Source organism: Oryctolagus cuniculus, chromosome 20 (assembly GCF_051225735.1).
Source record: "Oryctolagus cuniculus isolate XC-2025 breed Fujian yellow rabbit chromosome 20, ASM5122573v1, whole genome shotgun sequence".
Taxonomy (NCBI): domain Eukaryota; kingdom Metazoa; phylum Chordata; class Mammalia; order Lagomorpha; family Leporidae; genus Oryctolagus; species Oryctolagus cuniculus.
The window spans coordinates 15,625,014-15,642,096 of NC_142886.1; the positions used below are offsets into that span (position 1 = coordinate 15,625,014).

The 17,083-nt window shown below is 50.2% G+C and overlaps 1 long non-coding RNA gene across 2 annotated transcripts in view; it reads left to right on the plus strand.

Annotated features, from left to right (window-relative positions):
* Positions 1-17,083, plus strand: part of LOC149120072 (uncharacterized) — a 52,086-nt gene that overhangs the window by 19,877 nt on the left and 15,126 nt on the right. The window lies entirely within an intron of this gene.

The window sequence follows — 17,083 nt, forward strand, 5'->3', positions numbered from 1 at the left end:
TGCTGTGGGTCATGCTAAGGGAACTTGGCTTATATTTTAAGACAATGAAGAATTTTAAGCAGGGAGGTCATGTCAGAGTTCAATAAGAAAATTACAGTGCAGTGTGGACTGTGTATTGAAGGCAGGGTGGGGCATGGGTGGAGACAAGACGCGAGGGACACCTGTTGGGCATCAAGGGAGAGTAATGGCCTTGGGTTCCACTTAGAGTAACGGCCTTGGGTTCCAGGGGAGCAAGGTACATTGACAGCACTCGGTTATAGGTTAGATGGAAGGGGAGGATGAAAGTAAAGCAGCAGCATGAACCCCGGTGAAGAGCAGCTTTTGATCTGAGCAACTGAGGTAGGGAGAGAAGCAAATCGAGAAAGGGGGCAAGGCTGAAGCTTTTCCTTTGAGAAGCTGAGCTGGAGGAAGATGTGGGGCAGTCAGGAAGAGGAGAGAGCTCCGAGCCAGAGACAGGGTTAGGTGTCGTCTGCATGCAGATGAGAGTGACGCGATCGGCAAGCTGGGACTCGGACCCTCGTCTTCACTGACCTGCAGGCCTCATGCCCCACTCCTCCCCTTCATAGGAGTTGATGCTGTTCTCACATTGGAACAGCTTATCTTCATCTCTGCCAAAATCCTGTCCACCTTAAGGAAATCCCAGTTAAAACCCTTGGAGAAGGGTTGGTGTACGTGGTGTTTTGGCGGAGACTGAAACACTGATTCTAGGTATAGGAAATCAAAGGATCTAGAATAACTAAAGCCACATTGAGAAGCGAGAATAATGTTGAGAATTCAAGTTACGCGAGACTTACTGTAAAGCTACAGAAATTGGGAGAGTCGCGTGTTAGCCTGGGGATCGTTACATAGAACAGGGCTGAGGGTGACCGGGTGGCACAGCGGTTAAGATGCTGATTGGGATACTTGCATCCCACGTTAGAGTGCCTGGTTTGAGCCCAGCTTCCTGTGAATGTGCTCAAGTGCTAGGATCCCTGCTGCTCACGTGGGAGCCCTGCATTGAGTTCCCATTTCCTGGCTGTGGCCTCGCCCAGCTCGAGCTGTTGTGAGTGTCTGGGGAATGAATCAGTGGGTGGGAAATCCCTGTCTCCCTGGCTGCCTCTCTGCCTTTCAAACAAATATGACACACACTGACTACAGAGTCACAAGTAGACCCATGTTTACATAGTTAACTAATTTTGACAAAGTTGCCAGCGCAATACAATATGAAAATAATGGGTTTTTTAACAAATGGTGCTGGAACCAGTGGGTTTCAGTATTTTTTTTTTTTTTTTTTGACAGGCAGAGTGGACAGTGAGAGAGAGAGAGACAGAGAGAAAGGTCTTCCTTTGCCGTTGGTTCACCCTCCAATGGCCGCCGCGGCCGGTGCGCTGCGGCCGGCGCACCGCGCTGATCCGATGGCAGAAGCAAGGAGCCAGGTGCTTCTCCTGGTCTCCCATGGGGTGCAGGGCCAAAGCACCTGGGCCATCCTCCACTGCCCTCCCGGGCCACAGCAGAGAGCTGGCCTGGAAGAGGGGCAACCGGGACAGAATCCGGTGCCCCAACCAGGACTAGAACCCGGTGTGCCGGCGTCGCAAGGCGGAGGATTAGCCTAGTGAGCCGCAGCACCGGCCTCAGTATTTTAAAAAATGAATTTGGGGGCCTGCACCGCGGCTTACTTGGCTAATCCTCCGCCTGCGGCGCCGGCACACTGGGTTCTAGTCCCGGTCGGGACACCGGATTCTGTCCCGGTTGCTCCTCTTCCAGGCCAGCTCTCTGCTGTAGCCCGGGAGGGCAGTGGAGGATGGCCCAAGTGCTTGGGCCCTGCATCCGCATGGGAGACCAGGATAAGTAACTGGCTCCTGGCTTCGGATCAGCGTAGTGCCGGTTGTAGCGGCCATTAGGGGAGTGAACCAACGGAAGGAAGACCTTTCTGTCTCTCTCTCACTGTCTAACTCTGCCTGTCCAAAAAAAAAAAAAAAAAAAAATAAAAAAAGAATTTGGGGGCAGGTATTCAGAGCAGCAGTTAAGCTGCTCTTGGAATGCCTGCATTCCGTATCGGAGGTCTTGCTGAAGTTCCCACCTTGGCTTCCAATTCCAGCTTCCTGCTAATGTGCACCCTGGGAGGTGACCAGTGATGGCTTAAGTACTTTAGGAGATTTAAGACTTGGCTCACATGACTAGAGAGGCTGAGAAGTCCCAAGATCTGTTGGCAAGCTGGAGACCTAGAAGAGCCGGTGGTGTAGTTCCGGTTTCAGTCTGAATCTGAAAACAGGAGATGACTCATGTCAAGCTTGAAGATGAGCTGAGAGAGTGAATTTTCCTTACTCAGCCTCTCGCTCTAGTCCGGCCTCCAATAGATTGGATGAGGCCCACACACTGGGGAGGGCATCTGCTTTACTCAGTCTGTTAATGCAAATACTAATCTCATTCAGAAACATCCACATGGACCCCCAAAGTAATGTTTACCCAAATATCTGGGCACTTGTGGTCCAGTCAAGTTGACATATAAAATCAGCCTTCACACGTCCAACTCTTGTCAACTTGGCACCCTTATGCATCCCCTTAAACCTCACTTAATATCTAAATAAAGACAAAAGCATGGTCATGATTCTGCATACTATGATACAACTATCCTGCATACAACCGAAGACACACTAAATCATCCCCTGGAAGGGGAACTCATGTTATATAGTGATACTTTCTCTGTGAAATCCTGTAATTTAGTTACTATGATGTAGAATTAATGATTTACAAATTCTGTGAAATAAAGCCGATATATTGGAGCAAGTGTTTGGCATAAAAGTCCCCCCCCCCCATCCTATATCAGAATATCTGGATTCAAGACCTGGTTCAACTCCCTATTCCAGCTTCCTACAAATGCCGACCTTGGGAGGCAGGAGATGTGGGCTCAAGTAGCTGGGTCCCTGCCACCAAGCTAGGAGACATAAACTGAGTTTCTGGCTTGTGTCTGTGGCCTGGCCCACCCCAGCCACTCTGGGCATTTGAGGAGTAAACCAATAGATGACAGCTCTCTCTTGCTCCCTCTCAAACAAATGAATAAAAATTTGGAAAAAATAATGTCAGTCTATTTTATGTTACATGATAAGGGGATAAGAGAGGGAAGAAAAGAAAGATGTTTGCTTAGCATGTATTTAGAAAGTAATATACACATAAATATATTAACACAATAAGGAAGAAACACACATGATTGTTATAATTCTCATTTCTGTTACTGCGTCTGTGGTGTAGCTCCTTCCACCACCCCTCCTGCATTCCCTTGGCCTTCAGCAGGCCCGCCAGTGGGTCATGATTCTTCTTTACCTGGAGGAGTGACCCAGACTTTCATTCCTGAAGGGTCTGGGCCTGGCCTGAATTAAGTTGTAGTTTTCCATTGCCTTTAATCCCAGGACAGGTCATAGTGTCTCTTGTGTCCCAGGCATACTTTTTCTTACCTCCATTGTGGAGTAATGGTCACATTTCCTCTTCATAGTCTGAAACTCCCTTCTTTACCCACATATTCAGAGGTCACAAGCAGCCCAACGTAGCCTTAACTTCCAGTTAAAGGGATCATCATTGTGTCTCCTGGAGGAAGTGTTCCTCTCTTGGGAACAATCTCCACCCAGCATAGCATGTCTTGGGAACAGGAAGCAAGCATCTCATTAGTGGGTCACTCGGGATAGTCATAGGTGGTGCCACCCCATTTCCACTCCTTGATTCCTCACCCTGTGAGCCCTGGCTATAGGAGAAATGGCACCACATGTTGGACACAGATTCAAAGCCTCGACAGTTTTCTAGAGAACCTTGCTGCACAACTACAAGGCATTGCCACCCAGCTGGTGCAGGGACTGTCTTCAAAAGCCATCCCACTGCTCTATCAGACCAGTGCCTTAGGATTGGTGGGGGACATGAGCACGGCCCCATTGCCACACTTCTTTTGCCATGGTTCTTTAGCCAAAGCAATGCTGTGACAGTGGAGAAGGTATTCTGTGAGTCCATAGATGACAGTTTTGACAGAAGCATTGTGTGCAGAGAGGGCAACTCCATATCCACAGTAAGTGTCTATCCCAATAAGAACAAAATGCCACCTTCCTGTGTAGGAACCCTCTGTTGTAACCAATCAGATAGCTGACTGCTCACCCAGAGGAATGTGTCACACCAGGGACTCAACGGCATTGGTTTCTGTTGCTGGCAGATTGGGCACTCGACAATGGCCATAGCCAGGCTGGTCTTGGTGAGTAGAAACACATGTTGCTAAGATGATGTGTAATCTCCAACCCTGTCACCACAAGCACTTTGTCCATGAGCCCTTTGGGTGATGCCAGGGTTGTCTAGGAAAGAAGGCTGACTGGTCTCTACAGAACAGATCATCCTAAACACTTGACTAGTAAAATCCGCCTCTGCTGAGATGGCCCACTGGTGGGCATTCACCTGGCACGTGAATATCTTCACATCTGTAGCTCACTCAGTAGGCACACCCACAGTCCTCTTCCCCACATTTCCTTGTCACCAATTTGCTACTCATATTCCTTCCAAATCCCTGACCACCCAGCCAAACCATTGGCCACAGACCATGAGTCTGTATATAATTGCACATCTGGCAATTTCCCCTGCAAAGCAAAGTGAACAACCAGGTGCACTGCTTGATATGCTGCCCACTGGGAAGATTTCCCTCCAGAAGCCTGCTGTGCATGCCCAAACTTGTGACTTTCTCTTTTCTTTTTGAAAATTTTATTTATTTGAAAGGCAAAGTGATAGAGAGGGAAGACAGAGACAGATAGATCTTGCATCTGCTGGCTCACTCCCCAAATGGCCACAATGCCTGGGGCTGGGTCAGGCTGAAGACACGATCCTGGAACTCCATCTGTGGGTGGCAGGGTCACAAGCACTTGGGCCATCTTCCACTGCTTTCCCAGGTGTATTAGCAGGGAGCTGGATCAGAAGTGAAGCAGCCAAGACTCAAACTGAAATGGGAAGTGCCAGCCCCAACCTTGTGACTTGATAGATCGGATAACAGCCAGTTCATGATGGGCAGCTAGTGTCACAGAGAAACTTTGTGGTCCATGAGCAACCACTCAGTTTCTACTCAGGCCCAGTGGCAGGCCAAGAGCTGTCTGTCAAAAGAGGAGTAGTTGTTCGCAGATGACGACAGGACCCTGGTCACAATCCTAAAGGCCTGCACTTGACTCACCCATGGGGCCCTGACAGCAGCTCCACACAACGGCCCCCAGCTGCTCCTGGCATTTCAGGCACCATCATGTCTGCCAGATCACATGGCCCAGTTGTGCAGAGCGGCATCCTGGACCTGCTGCAGAGCCTTCCCGTACCCTAGGCCCCGCTGCACGCTAGCAGCTTTTAGGTCATTTGGTGAGCAGGGTAGAGTAGCACAAAATATGCTGCCTCCAGAACTCGAAGAGACCCATGAGGCATGGCGGCTCTCTGTTGGCTGTAGGAGAGACCAGATGCAACAAGTCATCTTTCAGCTTTGAACACCTATCTTGACATGGCCCCACACCGCTGGGCTGCTAGAAATTCCACGTAATGAAACCACACCTGCAATGCAATTATATCAGCAACGAAACTGTAACTGGAGTTACCACCTGATTAAGCTTGTGTTGCTGCCCTGTCGTTCTCCAAGGTCCATCTGTCATCTGCACAGGCCAGATCGTTGTGTTGGATGGGAGGGAGCGTGCCAGGGATTACCACTCTTGCGCCCTTGAAGTTCCTGATGCTGGCACTCATTTCTGCAGTCCCTCCAGGAATTCAGTATTCCTTTTGGTGACTTGTGTTCCCACGGAGAGAAAGTTCTCACTTGCTTCCGTTTGACCTTTCTCACCATAATAGCTGCTATAGTTTGAACGTTCTCATCAAAATTGATGTTGAAACTTAATCCCCATTGTGACATATCAAGAGAATGGAAACTTAATCTGATTATGCTATTTGGAGGTGCAACCTTTGGGAGATAATTGAGGTTAAATGAGGCCTTGAGGGTGGTGCCCTAACCCAGTGGGCCTGTGACTTTATAAGATGACGAGGAGATGCCTGTGTCAGGATGCCCAGTCTCTTACCGTGATTACCTGTTCTGCATCACTGCAGAGTCCCCACCAGCAAGCCAGAAAGACCTCGCCAGGTGCAGCTGTCCAATATTGTACTTCCCAGCCTTCAGCACCCTGAGCTGGATAAACCCTTATTCAGTATAAGTTACATAATCCATGGTTCAGTGATAGCCACAGAAAGTGGAATAAGACAACAGTTCTCACTCCACAAGTATGAGAACAAGTGTGAGGAGTATGCCAGGGGCTGGGCAGGTCTACTCCAATTATGCATCTGGGATTGGGGAGGTAACCCCTGTGGATGGATTCAGAGCTCCTCTGTGACGTGGACCTGGAGGGGCAAAATCTTGAGCTGCGTTCACAGTTGTGAGTCCTAAATTGATTAGTCTGAGAGCCTTTGGGGCTTTCAGCAGGAGATGCCAACAGAGAAGTGCACACACATGCAGGAGGAGCAGCCACGGGGCGGGAAGGAGTCCGTGAGCTCACACCAAGTCAGGCTGTGTCTGGAAGGGGAAGGTGCTTTGGAAGCATCCTTTGTGGTAGCCTCGTCAGCTTCCATGAGGACAGTGATTCCTTACCCCTTGCCAGGGACTTGGTTAAGAAGGAGCATGTACCCAATTGTGGCCACTGAGCTATGAAGAGAACTCCACAGGGACTTTTGGAAAAGGACTTCCATGCTCCTTAGAGGCAGGAAGAGTCCTGTCCTTCTCCTAGATGTTATAATTCTCCCACAAATACCTTGTGACAACAAAGGGAACCAGTTCATGGACAAAACCGACATCCTGAGGATAGCAAAGCAGAGACAAAAAGATGTGGAGACCGCGTGAGAGCTTCCCCTTCACCCTCTGAGGGTTTGCTGGGATGAACTGACCTTAGAGTAACAGGAGAAGGAGGCACACCAATCTGTGGAATGTTGACCACAACCCAACCCAAGGAGGTCCAGATACCTTTCCATGGGGGAGCGGGATATAGGGGAGTCAGTGCACTCAGAGACCACAGCCAAGAGGGCCTGGGACAGAGACAAAACAAGGGAACTTCAGAAAGTTCATGGAAAGCACGCATTATCTTTTAATTTCATTATTCCACAAACTTTTTAAAGTACCCTGTAGCTTTGGAGTTATAGGAAGGGGAGGGGGATGAACTACACTGTGAAAGCAAAGGTTGTCATATTCTGTCTCCTAGGTAACTTCTCAGAGTTGGGCCCAAAAGAACAGATGAGGGCCCGGCACAGTGGCATAATAAGTTAAGCCTCTGCTTGCAGAGCTGGCATTCTGTATGGGTGCCAGTTTGAGTTCCTGCTGCTCCACTTCTGATCCAGCTACCTGCTGATGGCCTGGGAAAGCAGCAGAAGATTGCCCAGTGCTTGGGTCCCTGCACCTATGGGGGAGACCCGGAAGAAGCTCCTGGCTCCTGGCTTCGGATCAGCCCAGTTCTGCCATTGCAGCCATTTGGAAGTGAACCAGCGGATGGAAGACCTCTCTCTCTGCCTCTGTCTATAACTCTACCTCTCAAATAAATAAATAAATAAATATATTTTTTAAAGAACAGATGAAAAGTCCATGTGGGCATTGGTAGTGACTTTTCAGTTTCTGCCCTTCTTAGGTGGTTGATTATTTTCTCATTGTTTATTGAGATTCACAGGGAGGAGGCTTTATGACAATCACATTTCTTTTTCTTTCTTTTCTTCTTCTTCTTCTTTTTTTTTTTTTTTTTTTTAAAGATTTACTTATTCATTTGAAATGCAGCATTACAGAGAGGCAGGACAGAGAGAGAGGTCTTCCATCCTCTGGTTCACTCCCCAAATGGCCATAATGGCCAGAGCTGGGCCCATCTGAATCCAGGAGCCAGGAGCTTCTTCTGGTCTCCCACGCAGGTGCAGGGGCCCAAGGGCTTGAGCCATCTTCTACTGCTTTCCCAGGCCATAGCAGAGAGCTGGATTGGAAGTGGAGCAGCCGGGTCTCAAACCAGTGCCCGTAGGAGATACTGGCACTGCAGGTGGCAGCTTTACCTGCTATACCACAGTGCTGACTCCAGTCACATTTCTTTTGGAAGACTTTTCCTCAGTCAGATAAGGGGAACTTCAAGGAAAGCCCTTCCCTGTACCTCCTGGACAGGAGGGGTGAGGCAGTGGCGGTCAGAGACACCTTCGTTGTAAGGCCCCCTCTCCAGCTCAGCACGTCAAAGCCCACACTTTGGGGGTGTTGTTTTCTCAGCCTCCACATAGACACCTGGGGTCCCTGAGGACAGCCCGAGTCACTCCACACTTGGAACCCACTACTTCTGGCCTTCGCATTACGTGAGATAATGCACCTCTTGGGAAGATTAAAGGATGATTAGCTTGAAAGAAGCACTGAGCGAGCTTTGCAGAATGGAGCTGGGAGGCCGCAGGGAAGCAGGATGCAGGCACAGTCCAGCTGCGGCCTGGAACGTGGACTCTGGTCCCAGCACCCTTTCACTGCGGGCTTCTAGGACAGACTCCAGATGCATAGTAAAAGATCACTGGCCTCTCGTTTTATGGACATTTCCACCCTGTTAATACATTTCTGCTCGTTTTCAGCATTATAGCTCACATAAGCTTCTGATTTTCCTTGGAACGCTATTTCCCAGCTATCCGAAACTGTGTCTCCTGACGTACCATTCCTAAGGACCCCAAAGAAGATCCTTTTTACTTCTGCAGTGTCTGAGTTGAGGTTGATTGACATTCTGTATGTTTGAATTTATGTTTTCTATCACGTGCAGCTAAAGCATTCTAATCAACAGATATGGGACTGGATTTTCCACATTAGCTGGTAGGAGCTTAGCACTAATAACATTTGGGTATTAAGGAGACACAACAGGTATCTCCACAGGCTGGTGAGGCCAGAACAGTGGGGCCAGTCATTCTACCTACAACAACTGACTTAGCAAGATCGTATTTCTCTGTTTTTTTAATTTGAGAAGGGAGGAGATAAAAAGAGAGAAAGGGAAAGAACGAGAGTAAGAGTGTGAGAGAGACCAAGACAGGCATACAGGGAGTGAACTCTCATTTTTTGGTTCATGCACCAAATGCCTACAGTGGCCGAGACTGGGCCAGCGCTGGGAACCAAGCCAAAGCAGGGAGCCAAGAATTCAATCTAGGTCTTCCGTGTGGGTGTCATCACCGTGGCCTCTCAGGGGCTCCATTAGCCAGAGCTCTAACCGGAAGTCAGGCCTGGGCACTGTGATGTGAAACACGGACATCCTAACCAGTGTCTTACCCACTAGGCCAAATGCCTGCTGCTTTCTCTGTTTTTGGTTCCTATATATCTATTTTTAATTGCTTTTTAAATCAAAGTTGATCTGATTCTGAGCCCCCCACTCCATCCGGTCCAGTGGGCAGATTATTAATTTATCATTCTGGGGACTTAACTGCTTCTTTGAAAGCTGATGGCCAAGGGGGCAAAAGCACAGGGCTGCCCATCAGTCGTCAGGCAGTAACGGGCTGACTAGCTTCCTCTCCGATGCCTCAGCTCTCTTCCAGGCGGCTCGTTTCGCTGTGTCTGAGTCACCGAAGTCCAGGAGTCTAAGGCTGCACACGCAATGCTGAGCGTCTGAAGTCTTTGGGATCTGGCTGTCACCAGGGCCTCCGGAATGGGCCCCGTTCTTGCTCAGGTCTATCTGAGCACTCTCCTCTGGCTATCCTTGTCCTTCTAGGCCTCCCGTGGGCATCTGCAGCGCCTCGCGCAGGAGCCAGGGCTGTTACCTGGACAGGAAGATCTATCACCTTCAGGCAGCTCCTCATTTCTGTCCGGCAAGAATTCCCGAGACAGGAGACAACACAGTCCTGACAGTGCCTGCCTGGAAAGAGAAGGCAATGGAAAAACACAGCAAACAAATTAATATCTTAATTATCTTGTCACAGGTGCCTCAGCGGTGACTTGGGAGAACTCGGCCTGATAACGGGGCGGGGTCCATGCCGAGTGGCAGACAGCCGACCAATGAGAGTGCGACTAAGAGAAGGAGGGCGGGTCACTGCTGGGAAAACTTCCTTCTCAACCTGTAAAACCTGCCTGACAGCCCAGAGCCTTAGGACGGAGCTGCCTCCTTCCTGTCTGCTGCTCTGCAGTGTGGCCTTCTCCCAGTTCTCTCCCTTCTCAGGGGGAGGTCACTTTTTTAAGAACCTGTACCTGGCACAGCTCTCCAGGTGGCTCCGGGATTCTTGGGCTTCTGGGCTTGGCTCAGAGGGAAACACGAGCAGTAGATGCACTTGCAGCTTGGGTTTAGATAGTATCTTCCCACCCAGAGCTGAAAGGACCTTTGAGATCATTTAGGCCAACTCCCTGTTCTTGCAGATAAGGGCCCAGAGGCACACAGAAGCCAAGAGACTTGGCTAAGGTCACCTATAACTGTAAGTGGGTACGGCTGGGGCTCCTCTTACTTCCAGCCCTCCATTTTCACGCTGGTCTCCCGGTTCTGCCCCTTGATGCTGCTTGCTTTTGAATCATTTACCTGCACCATCGTCCTATTCGTTTATTGAGAGGCAGAGAGAAGACAGAAAGAATTCCCATCTCCTGGTTCATTCCCGTAATGCCCTCAACAGCCCCAAGCCAGGAACTCAGTCGCTGGAGCCCTCACTGTGGCCTCTCAAGGTTTGCTTTAGCAGGAAGCTGGTCAAGACTGGAGCCTGGAATCCAGCGTAAGCACATGGACGTGGGACGTGGGCACCCCAACCAGTATCCTAACTTCTGAGCCAAAGGTTTCTGAACCCAGTGCACCCTCTTACTGCTGCGTCTGAGGTTAGCACACCCTGCCCTACCTGCTGACTGGCTCTGCCTAGGCTGTTGGGCTGTCAGATGATTAACCCAAGGACAGTGAAGAGGTCCAGAGCCCACAGACCTTAGGGGCTGGTCTCTTGCTTGGTTTTGAAGTAGGCAGGCATATAGGTTAAAATCGATTAGGTTTGTGAGCTGGAAGACCACACCTTCGCCATGCCCCTGTGTGACCTCATGCCCCTACCTGGCCACACCTGGGTGCACACCAGCCAATCAGGTTAATTAACTACTCCCCTTTGGAAGTGGGTTAAAAGCCTGGGACATGGTGTATCCTGGCCTGCTCTTCTTCCCTGGCCTTTTGCCAGGAGGGGGCTGGCTGTAGCCCTGCACCTCCAGGACGCATGGCCTTTGGGCCACGAGCCCTAGGCTTCCTGGCCTAGATGCTCTTCCACATGGCTGGTTCCTGGTACTCGGTATGAACCCAGATTTACCTCTCTCTTTTTCTTTAAAAAAATTTTTTTTTTTGACAGGCAGAGTGGGCAGTGAGAGAGAGAGACAGGGAGAAAGGTCTTCCTTTGCCGTTGGTTCACCCTCCAATGGCTGCCGTGGCCGGCGCACTGCGCTGATCCGATGGCAGGAGCCAGGTACTTATCCTGGTCTTCCATGCGCATGCAGGGCCCAAGCACTTGGGCCATCCTCCACTGCACTCCCTGGCCACAGCAGAGAGCTGGCCTGGAGGAGGGGCAACCGGGACAGAATCCGGTGCCCCGACCGGGACTAGAACCCGGTGTGCTGGCGCCGCAAGGCGGAGGATTAGCCTAGTGAGCCGCGGCGCCGGCCTCTTTTTTTTTAAAATTTTTATTAATTAATTTATTTGACAGGCAGAGTTAGACAGTGAGAGAGAGAGAGAGAGAGACAGAGAGAAAGGTCTTCCTTCATTTGGTTCACCCCCAAAATGGCCGCTATGGCCGGTGCTGCGCCGATCTGAAGCCAGGAGCCAGGCGCTTCCTCCTGGTCTCCCATGCGGGTGCAGGGCCCAAGCACTTGGGCCATCCTCCACTGCCTTCCCAGGCCACAACAGAGAGCTGGACTGGAAGAGCAGCAACTGGGACAGAACCAGCACCCCAACCAGGACTAGAAACTGGGGTACCGGCGCCGCAGGCGGAGGATTACCAGAGTGAGCCGCAGCGCTGGCCTACCTCTCTCTCTCAAATAAAGCTCCCACTCTTCTGTGCATCTTTCTCACTAAATAAAGGCTTAAAATGTACCATGTTGCCTTGTTTATCTGTGCCAGTATTTAGAATTCTCTAAATATTAGGCAAGAACCCTCTCAGGCTTATTAATATTGGGGATTTATTAATAAGCATAAGGTGATATCATATGGCACCCCAGATGGCACATCTGGGGAACTTTAAAGGGCCACATTTTTGGATAGATTTTAGGGGGTCATCTCCAATTTCAGTTTCAAGATCATCCCCAGAGCATTATTGAAGGGAAGAAGACAGCCCTGAACACTTGCCAGGTGACAGCTGTTTTCTGCACCTGCCCATTTGTGACCGGAAGCGTTTCAGTTTACAGATGACTTTGGGGCAAATGTCTTTTATCACCCATTGTTTCAGTTGGTTTAATAACTAATAAATCATGTACTCTGAGACTGCTTTTAAACCCTCAAACATGTTCCAGGGCATTCTGGTGTGAATGCCTATAGAGTACACTATAAGAAACCTCAGTGTGGGGCTGGCATCGTGGCGCGGCAAGTGCGGCCACCACCTGCAGCGCTGGCATCCCACATGAGCGCTGGCTCCAGTCCTGGCCGGCGCGCTTCCACTCCAGCTTCCTGCTAATGCACCCGGGAAAGCAGCAGAAGATGGCCCAAGTGCTTGGGCCTCTGAACCCACGTGGGAGACCCAGATAGAGTTCCAGGCTCCTGGCTTCAGTCTGGCCCTGCCTTAGCTGTGTGGTCATTTGGAGAGTGAACCAGAAGATGGAGGATATCTCTCTGTGACTCTGCCTTTTGAACAAACAAAATTTAAAAATCTTAAAAAAAAAAAAAAAAAAAGAACCCTCAGTGTTCTGGGTTAGTACTCACTGGCCATGCTAGTTGGGACAAGGTTTTCACCCTCTATAAAATGGGGAAGTGTACTTCCTACGGCAGTGTGAGACACAGAATGTAGTAAACGTGCAACAGTCTAAGCTGTCACTGCTTATATCATGATTTTAACTCATAACTGTTTAGGTGGACTTCCTGCTTTGAGCCTCTGCCTAGTCTGAGATACAGTCATTGATCTTCTTCAGCCATTTACTTCTCAATACCATCAGATAGGGGAGTTCTTCAAAAACTTCTTGGAAAGGCAGGTAGTTGGCCCAGAGGTTAAGATGTCCAGGTACCTTGGATTTGAGTCCTGGATCCAGCCCCCGATTCCAGCTTCCTGCTAGTGCAGTCCCTGGGAGGCAGCACTTGATGGCTTCCTGTCCCCAACATGGGAGGCACAGCCCGCATTTCCTGCTTCCAGCCTTGGCCCCAACCTGGCCCAGCTCCAGTCACTGCAGGCATCTGGGGAGTGAAGCAGTGTCTGTCACTCTATATCTCAAAAAAAAAAAAAAAAAAAAAAAAAACCAGAAAATGCATATTATGAAAACACTATGCATGAATTTCAAAACCATCTTGCACTAATGTGAACCTATATTTTTTCTTTCTTTCTTTTTTTTTTAATTTATTTGACAGGTAGAGTTATAGACAGTGAGAGAGAGAGAGAGACAGACAGACAGAGAGAAAGGTCTTCCTTCTGTTGGTTCACTCCCCAAATGGCTGCTATGGCCGGAGCTGCGCCAATCCGAAGCCAGGAGCCAGGTGCCTACTCCGGATCTCCCATGTGGGTGCAGGGGCCCAAGCACTTGGGCCATCCTCCACTGCCCTCCCGAGCCACAGCAGAGAGCTGGACTGGAAGAGGGGCAACCGGGACTAGAACTAGCGCCTATACCGGTGTCGCAGGTGGAGGATTATCTAAGTGAGCCATGGCGCTGGCCCCAAACCTATCTTTTTTTTTTTTTTTTAAAGATTTTTTTATTTATTTGAAAGAGTTACAGAGAGGTAGAGATAGAGAAATAGGTCTTCCATCTGCTGGTTTACTCCCCAGTTGGCTGCAATGGCCGGAGCCGTGCCGATCCGAAGCCAGGAGCCAGGAGCCTCCCCCCTGGTCTCCCACGCAGGTTCAGGGGCCCAAGGACTTGGGCCATCCTCCACTGCTTTCCCAGGCCATAGCAGAGAGCTGGATCAGAAGAGGAGCAGCTGGGACTAGAACCGGCGCCCGTATGGGATGCCGATGCTTCAGGCCAGGGCTTTAACCCGCTGTGCCACAGCACTGGACCCAATGAACCTATCTTTTAATTCCATTGTCCCACAAGCTTTCTGAAGTCCCCTGGTAGATTTTGAGTTTAGCAGAGGCTAAAATGCTGGGACCTCCCCTACTCTGCAGCCTGGCAGAGACACACATGTGGACACACACACACTCACACACACTCACACACACACACACATACGACCTGTGCTCCAGCTCTGCTCCTTCCCTTGGCAAACTCAGGTTGTCAGGGTGTTCAGGGTGTTGACAGAAATTGTCTTCGGGTGGGCGAGATTGTAGGTGGGTATTTTTTCAATTTCCTTTCTTTGCTTGTCTGTATTTTCTGACTTGTTTGTCACAGGCATGCATTGCATTTGTACCATGAAATCTTTATTTTTAATTTTTAGAACATGTTGTTGCAGTGGGGAGGAGCCTTCCAGGGGAGGGCTGTGCTGCATTCAGGCCTCCCTGCCGAGGCTCTTTAAGGGGCTGAGCACCCTTGAGCAGGCAGCGGGCATCTGGAGGGCAGAGGCTGTGTCCTCTCTTCTGTAGATAGCAGCCCAAGTGCGTCGCGGCTGGTTTTGGCTCTCCGCTCTCCACCCGGCGCCGCTGAGCCCCGGGGACTGTGAGAAGTCAAGAGTGCTGGGCTAGAGCAAGGCTTCGATCTGCTTAGCTGAATTTCCTGCTTCCCCAGTTTGAAATCCCTGACACTTGGGCTGGCAGCAGAGCACGGTCTTTCGGGCAGGCTGATGGATGCGCAGGGCGGCCCACAGCAGGGATTAGCTGTGTCATGGGGCTTGGGGACAGTGCCGAGCTTGGGCACCAGCTTACCCTAGATCTTGCAAAATCTCCGGACATCCTCTTTCTAGCTGGTTTTCTTCAAGCCTGTCGTACCTCTGGGAAGCCTGCGGGAAGCGGAGTTAAGCCCCAGCTGGGTCTATCTAAACATCAAACATGATGTAAAACAGATGCAGCTAAGAACATGGGCTCAAGATGAAGTAGATTTGGGTTTAAGTACCAGTTCTGAGTCATTAACTATGTAACAAGTGTTAAAAAAAAAAAAAAAGTCCCTAGCCTCAGTTTCCCATCTGGAAAATGGGAACAGCAATTCCGTCTGCTTTACGGGATCACTATGAGAATTAAGGTAAAAAATGCCTGTAAACGCATTCCCTGCTTAGTAATTATAGCCACAGCTACTGTGAGGAGTGTTTGGTGCTATGGAGACGGAAGAAGAAGAGAGACATCACCTCTCACTTGGAAAGCTTTATTTCCCAGAGGAGACGGAGGGGCTCCTTGTGTGATGCTGATGTTTGCATAGGAGGGGGGGAGGGGGGGTCCACTGCAAAAACATGTTCTGGAACTTTGTGCAAAGGAGAGCAATCTCAGAGGCTGCAGAAAGGTGTTTTTTTTTTTTTTTTTTTGTAAGGATTTATGTATTTCATTGGCAGAAAGAGAGAGAGAGAGAAATATCTTCCAATCACTGTTCACTCCCCAAATGGCCACAACATCTGGGGCCAGGCCAGGTTGAAACCAGGAGCCTGGAACTCCATCTGGGTCTCCCATGCAGGTGCAGGGGCCCAAGCACTTGGGTCATCCTCTGCTGCTTTCCCAGATGCATTAGCAGGGAGCTGGATCAGAAGTGGAGTAGCTGGGACTTGAATGGATGCTCTGATATGGGTTGCTGGCATCACAGGCTATGGCTTAACCCACTGTGTCACAACACAGCCTCAGGTGGGAAGTCTTGAGTGGACTTGGAGGGACAGATGGAGAGATGGAGAAGCAGGCTGGGGCAGGGCACAGAACAGAGGAGCGTTGCAGTGGGCTGTCCATGTAGCAGTACAGGCTAGTGGTTAAGAGCTTGCCCTCAGGCAGTTTTGCGTTACTACAGCAAAGTACCTGAGAGGAGTACTGATGGAGGGAAGACAGGTGCACGTACCTCACAGTTTTGGAGGCTGAAAGTCCAGATGGCACAGCGCAGACTGAGGGCCCCATGGCAGATGGCGGGCAGCTGCGGGAAGGGTCACAGGTGATCCAGGAAGCAGAGAGACTGGGTAGGGCCACACTCAGGCTTCTGTAGCAACCTCCTCTGAAGAACTCCCTTCCCAGGGCACTCTGCAGGGACCTGAGGACCTCCCATAGACTACCACCTCCCAACAGCACCTCCCTGGGGACAAAACTTTGATAAGTGGGGGACATCCAACACCCAACCCATAGCAGGATTTGAACTCGAGGATCAGTGGGACCTGTGGCTGAGGAATTAACCATGTGATTGATCTTGGGAGCGCAGATGGGGTGGCTTGTAAGGAGTGGACACTCTCGGTTCTGGAGCCTGGGAGGTTCCAGAGCAGGTACCAGCAGCTCCCTCATCCATAGCTGGGTGTCTTCTCACTGTGTCTTCATGTGGCAGAAGGGCAAGGGGCCCATCTGGTTCAGTTCTTAACAATAACTTGAAAGGGAAGGGGGTGGGAGAAGGGGGGGGTGGTGGGGGTGGTGAAAGAGAGGGAGCTCCCATCCACTGGTTCACTCCCCAGTGGCCACAATGGCCAGGTCTGGGCTGGGGCTGAAGCTGGGGTCTGGAATGCACTCCAGGTCTCCCATGCGGGTGGCAGGAACCCAGTTACTGGCGCCGTCACCACTGCCGCTCGGGGTGCACATTAGTAGGAAGCTGTAGTCAGGAACCAGAGGCCCTGGTGTGGGGCGTGAGCATCTTAACTTCTGGGGTCACTGATCCCATTCACGGGGACTCTTTCCTTCTAACCTTCCAAAGCAGGGTTTCAGTGTGTGAGTTTTGGAGGGACACAAGCTTTTACCCCAAAGCAGCACCTTACCCTCCATGAACCTGGTTAGTTTCTTTGTTTTTGTTTTTGTTTTAACCTGTGTCATGTAGTGAGTGGTAATTCCTTCTTATTAGGATTTTCATGATGAATTAATAAAATAATGCTTTAAAAATGCATCTTAAAAATTCAACAAATGCTAGTCGAGTTTA